This window comes from Protopterus annectens, chromosome 1.part1 (assembly GCF_019279795.1).
Source record: "Protopterus annectens isolate FY-2018-M chromosome 1.part1, PAN1.0, whole genome shotgun sequence".
NCBI classification, from domain to species: Eukaryota; Metazoa; Chordata; order Ceratodontiformes; family Protopteridae; genus Protopterus; species Protopterus annectens.
Genome location: NC_056726.1, coordinates 625,962,990 through 625,974,993, shown reverse-complemented (window position 1 = coordinate 625,974,993; position 12,004 = coordinate 625,962,990).

Below are 12,004 nucleotides of genomic sequence, written 5' to 3'. Positions count from 1 at the left end.
ACAAATGCCCAGAGATTCCTTGAATTCATCAATGCAAATGCCTTGGACCAGCTGGTTGACACCCCCACAAGAGGTGATAATATCTTGGACTTGGTATTAACCAACAAGAGTAACCACTGCAGCATCCGTATAGTGTCATCCTCCCTGGTAAGATCCGACCACAAAGCAGTGACTTTCGAAGTCACTATCTCCCCTGACTCCCACTAGCTTGAGTCAAACAAAAAAACTTCTCCAAAGCTAATCACACTCTCCTGAGAGAAGATATAAACAGTTTCACAGCCCTCTCCCCCTCCATAGGAGCTGGCACATATTTCCAAACCTACACTAAAGTGCTATACAAGCGTTTATATAGCTGCATGGAATCAGGAATACCCGACAGGACAAAATCATCTCCCTCAAGGAAGTGTAAACCTGTCTGGTGGACATCTGCAATAAAATCTATAATAAAAGGAAAAAAAATTGCTGTCCAGGACAAAGAAGGAGCAGGTGCCTAATTGCAAACAATCTCTCCTTAGCCTGAACAAACAAATAAGAGCACTAGTGAAATCCTTCAAAGCAAACTTCGAGTCCAAACTGGCTACATCTACTAAAGACAGTCATAAGGCCTTCTTCTCATATATCTGCAATCCCAAAGGAAGCACTCAGATCTGCTCAGAACTGTTGGTCCAGGACACCACATACACAAATGCCATAGATATAGCCAACCTTCTGGCATAGAGATTCAGTAAAAACTACACCCCTCTGCCCCCCCCCCCCATCAGTAAATCAGGACATTCCCAGCATCTGCCCCCCTCCCCTTATCTCTAGAGAGCAAGTTATCACTGACATCTCAAAGGTAAAAAATACAGCTTCCATCGGACCCAGTTACATCCCAAGCTGCATCCTTAATGAACTCAGGCAGGAACTTGCCACACCATTAGGCACCCTATTCAACCAACACCTGAGTACTGGCTTCATTCCAGCCAAGTGGAGGACAGCCACGGTCATCCCTTTCACAAAGGTGAGTGTCTACCTATCCAAGAAATTATAGACCCATCAGCATAACTAGCCTGATCTGCAAGGCCATGGAACTGATTATCACGGACCTCATTAACAAGGACATTGGCAACCTCCAAACACTCGATCCCACACAGTTTGGTTTCATCAGGGGGAGGGCATGCCTGTTAAATTTGGTTGACTTCTTTGAGACAGTCACCAAAGCTATGGACGAGGAGAGAATGGTGCACACAGCCTACCATGACCTGGCTAAAGCCTTTGATACTACTCGGGTATAATAGATAAGCTCTCTCAACTAGGCATCAATCCATATGTTACCAGATGGGTAGCAAATTGGCTCATTGATAGAACCCACCTAGTCAAAATAGGGGAGGCTACCTCAAGCAGTAGATCCATAACGAGCGGTGTACCCCAATGATCTGTCTTGGGGCCTCTGTTGTTTGGCATATACTTTTCTGAGGTGCAGGCCAAAACCAGTGGGCTATGGCTGACCAGATTTGCAGATGACTGCAAGGTGGGTGCTGGCATCAATTTAACTAGTGATGTGGACATCCGCCAAGAGGGTCTCACCCAAATAAATGACTGGTGCCAGAAACATGGCCTTAAACTGAATGACAAAAAATGCATCATCATCCACTTTGGAGAGAGTGATGTCCCCACAAATTATCACATTAATAACAAGGTTGTAAGCACGCAATCAATCATGAGGAACTTGGGCACCCAGGTTGATAGCAAACTTACTTTTGACCACCATGTTGCCTTAGTTGTATGGAAAGCTTTCTACATGGCCCACTTCATTAGAAAGGGTATCTCATCCAGGAACAAGGAGGTCATAACATCCCTGTATTCTTCCCTTATAAGACCCCTTTCAGCATGTACCTCACAAAGCACATGCAGCAGCTGGAGAGACCACACAGGTTCCTCACCAGGAGAATCCAAGGTCTCAAACATCTAACTTACATAGATAGGCTAAAAGCCCTGCCCTCTACTCAGTCTCATGCAGACTCCTCAGAGGCGGCCTCTGCCTGGCATACAAAGCAATCTCAGACCCCACCTTGATGGGACTGCTTTATATCTGCATGTCAAGCTCCACTTGAGTAATCCGTATGTGTGACCTCAACCTGGTCTGTGGCATCAATAGGACTTGATGGTGGGACCGATTTGTGTCCCAGAAACTCCCCCTTCTATGGAATAGACTCCCTCTCCACATCAAGCAGAGTACTTCATTAACCCTTCTTAAGAGCAACCTGGATAGATGGGGAACAGAAAATACATCACTGGAATTCTACCTGTATCCCTGCTGGATAGGGCCATTGGGTGCTGACTTGTCAGAACATGGGCTAAATTCTTGGCTAGGCTTGTAAGCGCCTCAAAGTCAGTAACCTAGTAACCTTCTATGATCCTATGATCAGACTAATTCCGTGCACTCTTAATATAATTTTCCTTTGGCTCAATGCTAAAATACGTTTCTAGTTCACATTTTATTTAGTTGATGAGAGCTGGTTTGGTGTAATCTGGAAGCAGTTAAAATCCAGTCAGAGTTCATTGTAATTACATTTTTGTACAGCCCAGCCTCGTTGTATATTGAAGTGGCATGGGAATGTGTGACTTATACAACCATTTTGAAGATTATTTCTAATGTAACTAATGAGCTTTTAATAATCTGTACAAATCAAATGGCACTATCAATTTATTGGAACTGCCCACTTGACTGATAATTAGTTTTACCTGATTCTTATGAGTATATGTAAGTGACATGTACCACAGTAATTGGTGCCATCCTGCAATATCAGAAAATGTTTTGCTTGCTTTCAAATAAGCAGCTTCTACCTTTAAGGCATTGTTGCTTTCCACTGTCATGAAATTTCTTTTATGCTTGGCTGGTTTCATGGCTCTTGCCCTTTCTTACCATCAAGGTTTGTTTCTCTAATAAGTGTGAATACGGTAAGTGAGTCAGTTAATAGTCACAATAAATGTGTTTATGACATAAGTCCACAACACTTGTCTGATTCTTCTGATATTTGTTTTGAATTTAACACGCTGATGTTAGGGAAATGGAAGAAAGCACCTTTGTTATCTTTTTCCTAGAATGATAGGTTAGAGAAAAGACTTGGCAACTTCATGTTGGTTTAATGCTGTCTTTGAAAAGGTAATGGGGGTCTTCATCCTCTCCTCTCCTCACTTTGTCTCCTCCTGGTTTTCTAGTGAAAACTTTCTCATCTAAGTCAGTTCAGTCTTTCAAGAAACCTTTCTCTGTCAGCTTGTCCAAGTTAGTAAAGCAGGCAGCCATTACGGCTAATCTAGTCAAAATCACGTCTTATTCTGCAGGTAAATGTATTCAAGTCCCAGTGATGGAGGATTTACTCTGTGCTACTTCTTACCTTTGGAGATGGTGGTGAGCGTGACATCAGGGCCTGCTTCTCCTGCTTTTTTTGTGCAACCTAGCTTTAGGGGCCCTTTCTGTCCTGCTTCAGTCAGGAGGTCTCCTGTCCTTGCTGTCATTGATTATACCATTGTGGAGATTCAAGACAGGCAGAGACTTTCTTTCCCTCCACTCTCTTGGCCTTTTCAGAGGCAGAAGCGTGGATCAGATATGAGTGCTCATCTGTCTGGTACTAGCAGCAATTCAGTATCAGGTGCCAGAATGTCAACTTATCAGCTCAATGCCAGCCCATTTGATGATAGCTGATGTTTGCTGAATCAGTGCTGGTTTTATCAGAAATGGCTTTTCTTCCACAGATGGCTCATATTAGATTTGTGCTGCAGAGACTCCCTGGCCAGACTGTGACTGTCAATGTTACCACCCTTAGGAAATAAAAAAAAATGTTCTCTGCCTCTCTGTCCCCTAATAGAGAATCCGTGGCTCTGGACAAGTGGATGTTTGCATCTTGCACACTTTCTTGGAGTGCTAAGTTATCTGACATGCAAGTTTTATTTTAAGTGGGACATTGCAGTTGAAATATTTCACACTCCCATGGTCTGTATGATGGTTCTGTTAAGTAGAAGCTCATCAGTTAAGATACTGTATTTTCCATGGTCAGCAGCCTAATACAGTGAGTCACATTTAATGCCAGAGAGAGGGATGTGAGGTGGCAGGATTTGGCGTAACTATGCTCTGTCACTCCATGTTATGTCGTACCACCTTTAACTAACACTAAAAGAATAGCTGCGGACACACTGCTATTCTTTTAGTGTCAGTTAAAGGATAGCTGTGGGCACACTGTTTAAGACACTTGTGATGTTAGGGCATGAAATTGATCAACATCTCAAGAATATGAAAGGGAAAGGACAATTTCCTTCATATGTTGGGTTTACTTTCTACTCCTGCAGCATTCATTTTTCTAAACTCAAAGGAGCTAGAAGAAGGTTATTTTTCAACATATCCCAAAGGCCAGTGGCAACAGGAAACTAGATCTTGTCTGCCCTCTTCACACACATGCCTGCAACATTACTTGCTTGAGGAACATGGATTAAAGATTCTTTTTTGGGGGGGTCTCCTTTGACCTCATTTTTACAGGCCCTCAGTACTCAATGCTCACACCTAGTATACCAGCAGCTGTCTCCAATCCACTTCCACACTTACTCCATTATCACTGGGGCCAGTGGTGGATTATGAAGGTGTCCTGGGGACCCATCTTATTTGTGCTTCCATCCACTGGGGGATTTTTTATGATGAGCCCACTGTCTTTCTGCACCCCCCCAACACACTTTTTCCTTACATCCAATGGCAACTCGCCTCTTTGGACCATGCCTCCCTTTATGGAGCTTATCAATGACTGCCTTCCCACCTTGAATTTGCATGTCCTTCCCTTCTGTGATGCTCCTTCAATCATCAGAGCCACTTATACAACCCGGCTCAGTTAGGGCTTTATCCTTCTATGCTATTGGAGCAGCTATGGGTTAAAGCATTCTTAAGATATGTCTGGGACCCCTTAAGGGGCTTTCTTGCTATAACTGACTTCTCTCTCTTTTTGTTGAGATGGAAAGTAGAGGTTGTCTCTCCAATTCCCTCAGTTGTACAAGATATATAAAGAGAGGTAGATAAAGGAGACACTCAGAAAATGGATACTTCATTCTGTTAAAGTCCAGACCAATCTACCTGAATTTACCCCTGCCAGAAATTAACACCCTGATAGAGTGGGTAAGTGAAGAAAGAGGTACAACAGCTCCTTGTTAAAAGAGCTATCCATGAGATCCCAGTAAATCTTAAGAAACACAGAGCTTTAAACACAGCTGATGCCCGTAAACTTTAAGGTGCCTGCAAAATATCCCAGTTAACATCCAAACCACAACATAAAAAGATCACACAGATAAACCATTCAGTAAAAACTGCAAGTAAAATCCAGAGGCTTCACTGTGTAATACCATAAACCTCCTATAATGGAGGCTCATGAGGACATGAAGTTTCAGCCGCATGGCTACTGAGTACCCTGCGTTTCTGAAGTATAGCGAAACAGTCCACTCATGCTGTGTCGATGTGGACACTAAAAATGCAGAAACATGCACGTCCACAGCTGCTGGAGTTTAGATTTGTTGACCTGAACGCACCCATAAAACCTTAAACAGTAAAAAGCCACGAGCATCCAGAAGCTGAAACACTATATGTGCTTAAGGGGCCATTTGCTTATATCCCATTGGTCTCCATTACAGGAAGTTTAAGGTATCACACAGTGAAAACTCTAGCTTGTCTGAGTTTTTCTTGGAGTTTTTTCTAAATGGTTTGTCTGTCCGACTTTTATACCCTTTAGCTAGCAATGAAAAAGACAGATGTCAGAAATATCCAACTGAAGCAGAAATGGACAGCAAAGATGGAACACTTCTTGTGGTCACAGAGGTAATGTCAGTTTTTGGCAGCTCTGGATATAAATAAGTGACATAAAGTGAAAATGCTCAGTTGTCTGTCTTTCTTATAAAAAGTAACAGAAACCCTATCAACTTTGTCAGGCATACCTGTTTTTCTCTCCTTCTCTGAAACTGGAATTTTTCTTAAAATTCAATAAAGAATAAAGAATAAAAAGGCTTTCTTTAAAAAAAAAAAAGGGGGGGGATACCAATTTTTTTAAAACTCTGTAAAGTAAAAAAAAAAACAAAAAGTTCTATCTGTTCATAATATATATATGTATACACATATGCAGACACACACGCACATAACACATCTTGTAGATTGAAAAGGCATGCACTTGAGAAGGTGGACAAATTAATAGTCTCTCATTAAGAAACCTCAGCAAATTGCATTAAATAGTCTGAGTAAGATATGTCAGTAAGCCTGTCAGTACTGCTAAAGCCTTTCTTGTTATGATTTATATTTTATTATTTGGACCATTCTGAGTAAATGACAATACATTTTAAAAACAAGTTTGCTATATAAAACTAAGGCATTCCATGGATGGTGGTCCATATGAAACCTATTACTGAATTAAAGATTACTGATGTAGATAGAGTTTCATAGTTACAAAATGAAAATATTAATAAGCCTTCAGAATGGAATAATCATATCATTTATTTTCTGGATATAGGCCCCTCCAGTTAAATAGGCACGGCTTATATTGTAACAAACTGATCCGATTGTCTGCCTGTTCTTTGTTAGCAAATGTCCCCTTGATATGTTTGCCATAAAGAAAGAAGCACTCATGTTTCTGAAATGTGTTTCTTGCCAAAAACCACCATGTAACATTTTGACCTTGACAGCAAAGTGTAGCATCATTTGGGTTAAAACATCTGTGACTACGAAATATACCAATAACTTATCATCAGAGAATAGGGTTCTGAGCTGCTGATCACCTGCATCCTGTCAGCTTGGGATTGATTCTGTCCTTCGCCACTTCAATACTGTGCAACCCTAAGCAATTCACATATGAGCTGTTTGCACTTGAGGGGTGTCACTTGTATAGCAACTGAATTAATCAATAAACTGCTGTAACATTTGTATTTCATTATCTTTTTTGTCAATCTTTCTGCTTACTTATTTTTACCTAATATGAAAAATGGTCCAAGTTGAACATTTTATGTACATTGGGTACTTATTGTCTGAGAGTCAGAGAGCATAATTTTTACACATTGTTTATTTGATGTGATGAGTGTTTTGTTGCATAATGTGGTAATTAAATGAAGTTCTACATAGGTTTGTTTACATGTACCTGTAAATAGCTTTTTCTATGTATTCTTTGAATTTCTGCATTGCTCATTCTTATAATTCAGCCATTGAAGTAGAATGAGAAAGTACTGATTAGTGTGAAAATGCTGTTCCTATTTATGGGGAGCATTCTTGCTTCTCACTGAATAGTAAGAAAATGAAACCAAAGAGCAAGAAGGCAAATGTTGTGTTTCATAGGTTCATAGGTTGGTACTAGGCTATTGGGCCTAGGGCCTATACAAGCCTAGCCATAACAATTCCCTAGGTTCATAGGTTGGTACTAGGCTATTGGCCCTAGGGCCTATACAAGCCTAGCCATAACAATTCCCTGACTATTTCTTCCTACACTATTTACTTCCTGGACCCCTGTCGAGCTGGGTGACTGACGTGATCCCCGGGGTGAATTTCCTTTCTTCCATCCAATCATCAAAGTTCCTTTTGACGAGGGCCAAAGAGGTGCTCTGCTTGACATGTATGGGCAGTCTCTTCCAGAGTCTGGGGAGTCTCTGGGTCAGGAACCTATCCCTCCAGCATGTTTTGTTTATTGTGATGACAAGGTTTAGATCCCTGGAGCATGTGGCTCTGAGGGATTGGGATTTCTTTAAGTGTAGCACATCCAACAGCTTTGGGTTTGATATGGCCTTGTATGTTAAGCAGAGATCGCCTCTGAGTAGACGATATGCGACAGAGTATAGCTGGAGTTTTTTAAGGCAGTCAGCATAGGGCATCTGCTTTAGGCCTGTGATTCTTTTAATGAGGTATTTCTGCAGCCTTTCCAGTTGTTGCAGGTGTCTTGAGAGGTACATACCAAATGGGGCGTTGTATTCTATACTGGGTCTAATGAGGGATGAATACAGTGGGACAATGACCTCCTTTTTTCTGGATGAAAAGCCCTTAGTGAAGAAGTGTGCCACATAGAAGGATTTCCTGACTGTTGTGGCGATGTGGTTATCGAAGGTGAGACCACTGTCCACCTGTGTCCCTAAGTCTCTTATCACACTTTCGGTGTTTAGTGTACTGCCACCTATGTGGTAATTCACGGGTACATGTTTTTTCCCAAAGGGGATAACTATACATTTCTTGGCATTGAGCTTGAGCCCGTGGCTCTGACACCAAGTATCTGTTTCTGTAAGGCCCTTTTGTAGAGTATCCACATCATTTGGAGATTCAATAATGGTTCCCAGTTTGAAGTCATCTGCAAACTTTGTTAGCCAGAGTGTCTTAGTATTGGCCTGTACTTCAGAGAAGTAGATGCCAAACAAGAGTGGTCCCAGGACTGAACCCTGAGGTACTCCACTTGTCACTTGTCTGGAGTTGGATTTGGAGTCAGCTACTTTTACAGTGTGGGTTCTGTCATTAAGCCAGTTGGCAACCCATCAAGTGACATATGGATTAATGCCCAGCTTAGTAAGTTTATCTATGATTCCAGAGTGGGGGATGGTGTCAAAGGCCTTGGCGAGGTCCATATAGTCTGTTTGGACTGCCTTACCCTCATCCACGGCTCTGGAGACTGATTCAAAGAAGTCAAAATGGTTCAGGAGACAAGATCGGCCCTTCACGAACCCAAACTGGGTGGAGTCCAGTGTTTGAAGGTTGCCAATGTCTTTGTTTATAAGTTCCATGATAATACATTTCATGGTCTTGCAGATCAAGCTCATCAGACTGATCGGGCGGTAGTTCCCAGGATCCAAGGTGGATCCCCCCTTGTGGAGTGGGATAACTGTAGATGTACACCACTCAGTGGGCATGAAGCCTGAGGTGAGGCTATGATTAAACATGACACTTAGGTGAGGTGCCAGTTCATTTTGTAGTTCATGTAGTACACAGCCCGAGATGTCATCTGGTCCCATGGATGCTGTATTCTTAGCGTTGGAGAGTGCATGTTTTACCTGTGTGGCCATTATTACCAGAATTTGGCAATCTTCCAGTATTGACATGGGCCATTTAGGGGGTGAGAAGGGGGTGAAGTTGGCACTGAATTGATCTGCCAGGATATTGGTAATATCCTTGGGATCAGTATATTTAATATCATTCTGTTGTAGCTCAGAGCAGATCTGAGCATTGCCATTTAGATTCTTGGCATAGTTATAGAATGCCTTGTGGTTGATTTTGGAATCTTTGGCAATTTTATTTTCGTAACTAGCTTTGGAGGATTTTATGAGGGATCTCAGCTTCTTACTGAGGCTGGTAAGGGAGTTTTTTGCATCCTGAGATTTTCCTCTTTTCTGCAACAGTTTCTTCCTTTTGTTGTAAAGTTTGTTTATGGCAGGGGACCACCAGATTGGCTTTATTTTTTTGGAGGAGAGCATCTTGGTTCTATTTGGGATGGCATGATTCATGCATGAGTGGATGTGCTTGTACAGTGCCTTAGTGTAGGACTCAGCAGTTGAACTTTCAGTTCCTGTCTGCATGGGTGTCATGAAGTTTGTCACTTATGACTTGAGTAGTATGAAGTTGGCTTTGGAGAAGTTTTTTTATGGAGGTTTTCTTACTGGGGGGGTGGGGGTGGTATGTGGATGTTAAGGGTGATTAGCTTATGGCCTGACCTGACCAATGAGGGAGTGACCATAGCTGTGGAGCATCGAGTTCCCATGTTGGTAATGACCAGGTCTAGGATATTGGAGCCCCTGGTGGGACAATGGATTAGTTGATCCAGGGCACTGGAATTTAGGAATTCCAAGAACCGTTGGGCAAAGGTGTTGGTACATGAGTAGTTTTCCCAGTTAACGGCAGGGTAGTTGAAGTCACCCAGTATTAGGATGTTTGGTTGTATCTTAATATTTTCCAGTATGGTTAGAAAGGTGTAGTGAGAATCCTGGGGCATGGTGGGGGATCTGTAGCAAGCTACAAATTGGATTGCAGTCTTACATTAGTGTTGGTTGCACCTGGAGAATTTCAGACACATTGTGTTGGGCAACTAGCCTGATGGTGTGAATATCCTTGGTGAATATGGGCACTCCTCCACCTTTAGTGTTTCGATCCTGATTTGGTGGCCGAAAAGTGTGGTAAGAGTTGTAGCCTGGTATTGCAGGGCTGCTCTCTGGAGCCTTGAACCAGGTCTCAGTTACTGCACAGATATCGATGTTCTCCATTTTTAGGAGTGCCTCAAGAGAGTGCATTTTGAGGTTTAGACTTCTAGCATTGAGTAGCATTACCTTCAGATTTTGCATGCTTGTACCCGTTACGGTGGTGGTTTTGTCCTTTGAAATTTGCCTAAAAAAGGCAATATAGGGGTGGCAAGAGCCTTAGCTAGTAACCTGAAAACCAGGGGCAACAGTTGCAGACCATCTCTGGCAAAGCATCGTGGTCTGTCGATCATGTTGTCCCGGGCAGGCAGATACTGGATCCCCTTTGAATGACACCAGAAGCTTAGCCAATTGTTGAAGTCAATCATTTTGTCCTTATATCATGGTATCATTCTGGGCGAAGGCAGGATGCTACTGAGGGCTAGGGTCATACCTGCCTGGGCCACATGTTCTGAGAGTTCTTTCATGTCTCTTTTCATGTAGTCTAGGGAGGTATATCTCAAGTCATTCACTCCAACATGGACAATGACAGAGTCATATTTGTACTTGTTGTGGAGTGACTTGAGTGCATGCTTTATGTGGCGGATCCTGGCACCCAACAGGCAGCTGACTGCAATTTTCTCTTTGTTCAGCCTGGTGAGTAGGATATCAGAGTGCCTGACTATAGAGTCACCTATGACTAAAGTATTAGGTACACTGTCTTGCCTTAGGGGCTGTTGCTGGGTGGCACGCTGGTGTTGTGAGCTGTGTGACACTTTGGTTGTGACTGGTGTTTGTTTGCATTTCAGCTTTGAAGGTCCTTGTTGCTTGGGCAGGTTACAATTAAGGGCCTCTGCATATGTGGATTTAGAGTTACTATGTGTGGGTGTTGGTGAAGTGGGTTTCGAAGGACTATGTGTTGCTTGAGGTGTAGTGTGGGTGTTAACCTTCACCTCTTGACTGTCTAGCACAATCTTGGGTGGAGAGAGCTTTGTTTCCAGTTTGCCTATGTAAGTGCATCTTTCACAGGTTGTAGTGTTGGGTGGTAGGAGGAGAGGGTTGTCTGTGTATATGAGACAATTGCTGCATTGCCCCAGTATGCAGCAATTGTCTCATGTACACAGACAACCCTCTCCTCCTACCACCCAACACTACAACCTGTGAGAGATGCACTTACATGAGACAATTGTTGCATTGCCCCAGTATGCCCAGATTCACCAGGTGGACAGGAGAAATCACCAGAAGCTGACCTTTGGACATGCCTGGCTTGGTAATTTTTTTGTAAAGTACAGGAGCTGTCTTCCCTTACCTTAGCAAGCTACTTTGCAACTATAGGCTGTTTAGTGCCTATGATTAATTTTTCCTTATTAACAAGGATAGTTGAATGCTTGTATCAGTTTAAGGCTTCCTAGTGCTTTTCAGCAGGTATTAGAGCAAGTGCTAGTCACAGGGATGCTTAAAGGTAAGATGAAAAAAATGTTTATCCTAAACACTGCAGTGTGCACTAGAGAAGTTAGATGTGAAAGTAGGTAACTTAAGTTTTACCTGTCTAAAAAGTTAAGTTTTAGTGGGGAGTCACTATTTTTAAAACAGCAAGATAGATTGAAAGGGGGTGGTCACTTTTGTATTCTGGTACTATGGAATACAGTAGGATGGCCAATAAATTTAAATAGTTGAAGGGGAGTGATTTCACAAAATGATAATTTTGTGCTTGCTCACACAAGCCAGTGAAAACAGAGAGGAAACGAGAAAGGGCTGCCTGTTAATTTCTTTGCCTATACATTTTTCTCTCTCTCCTAAAAAGTTCCCAGCTTCCCAACCTGTTACCCCTGAACCAGGACATTAAGTACATGCCTTCCTGATGACCAAA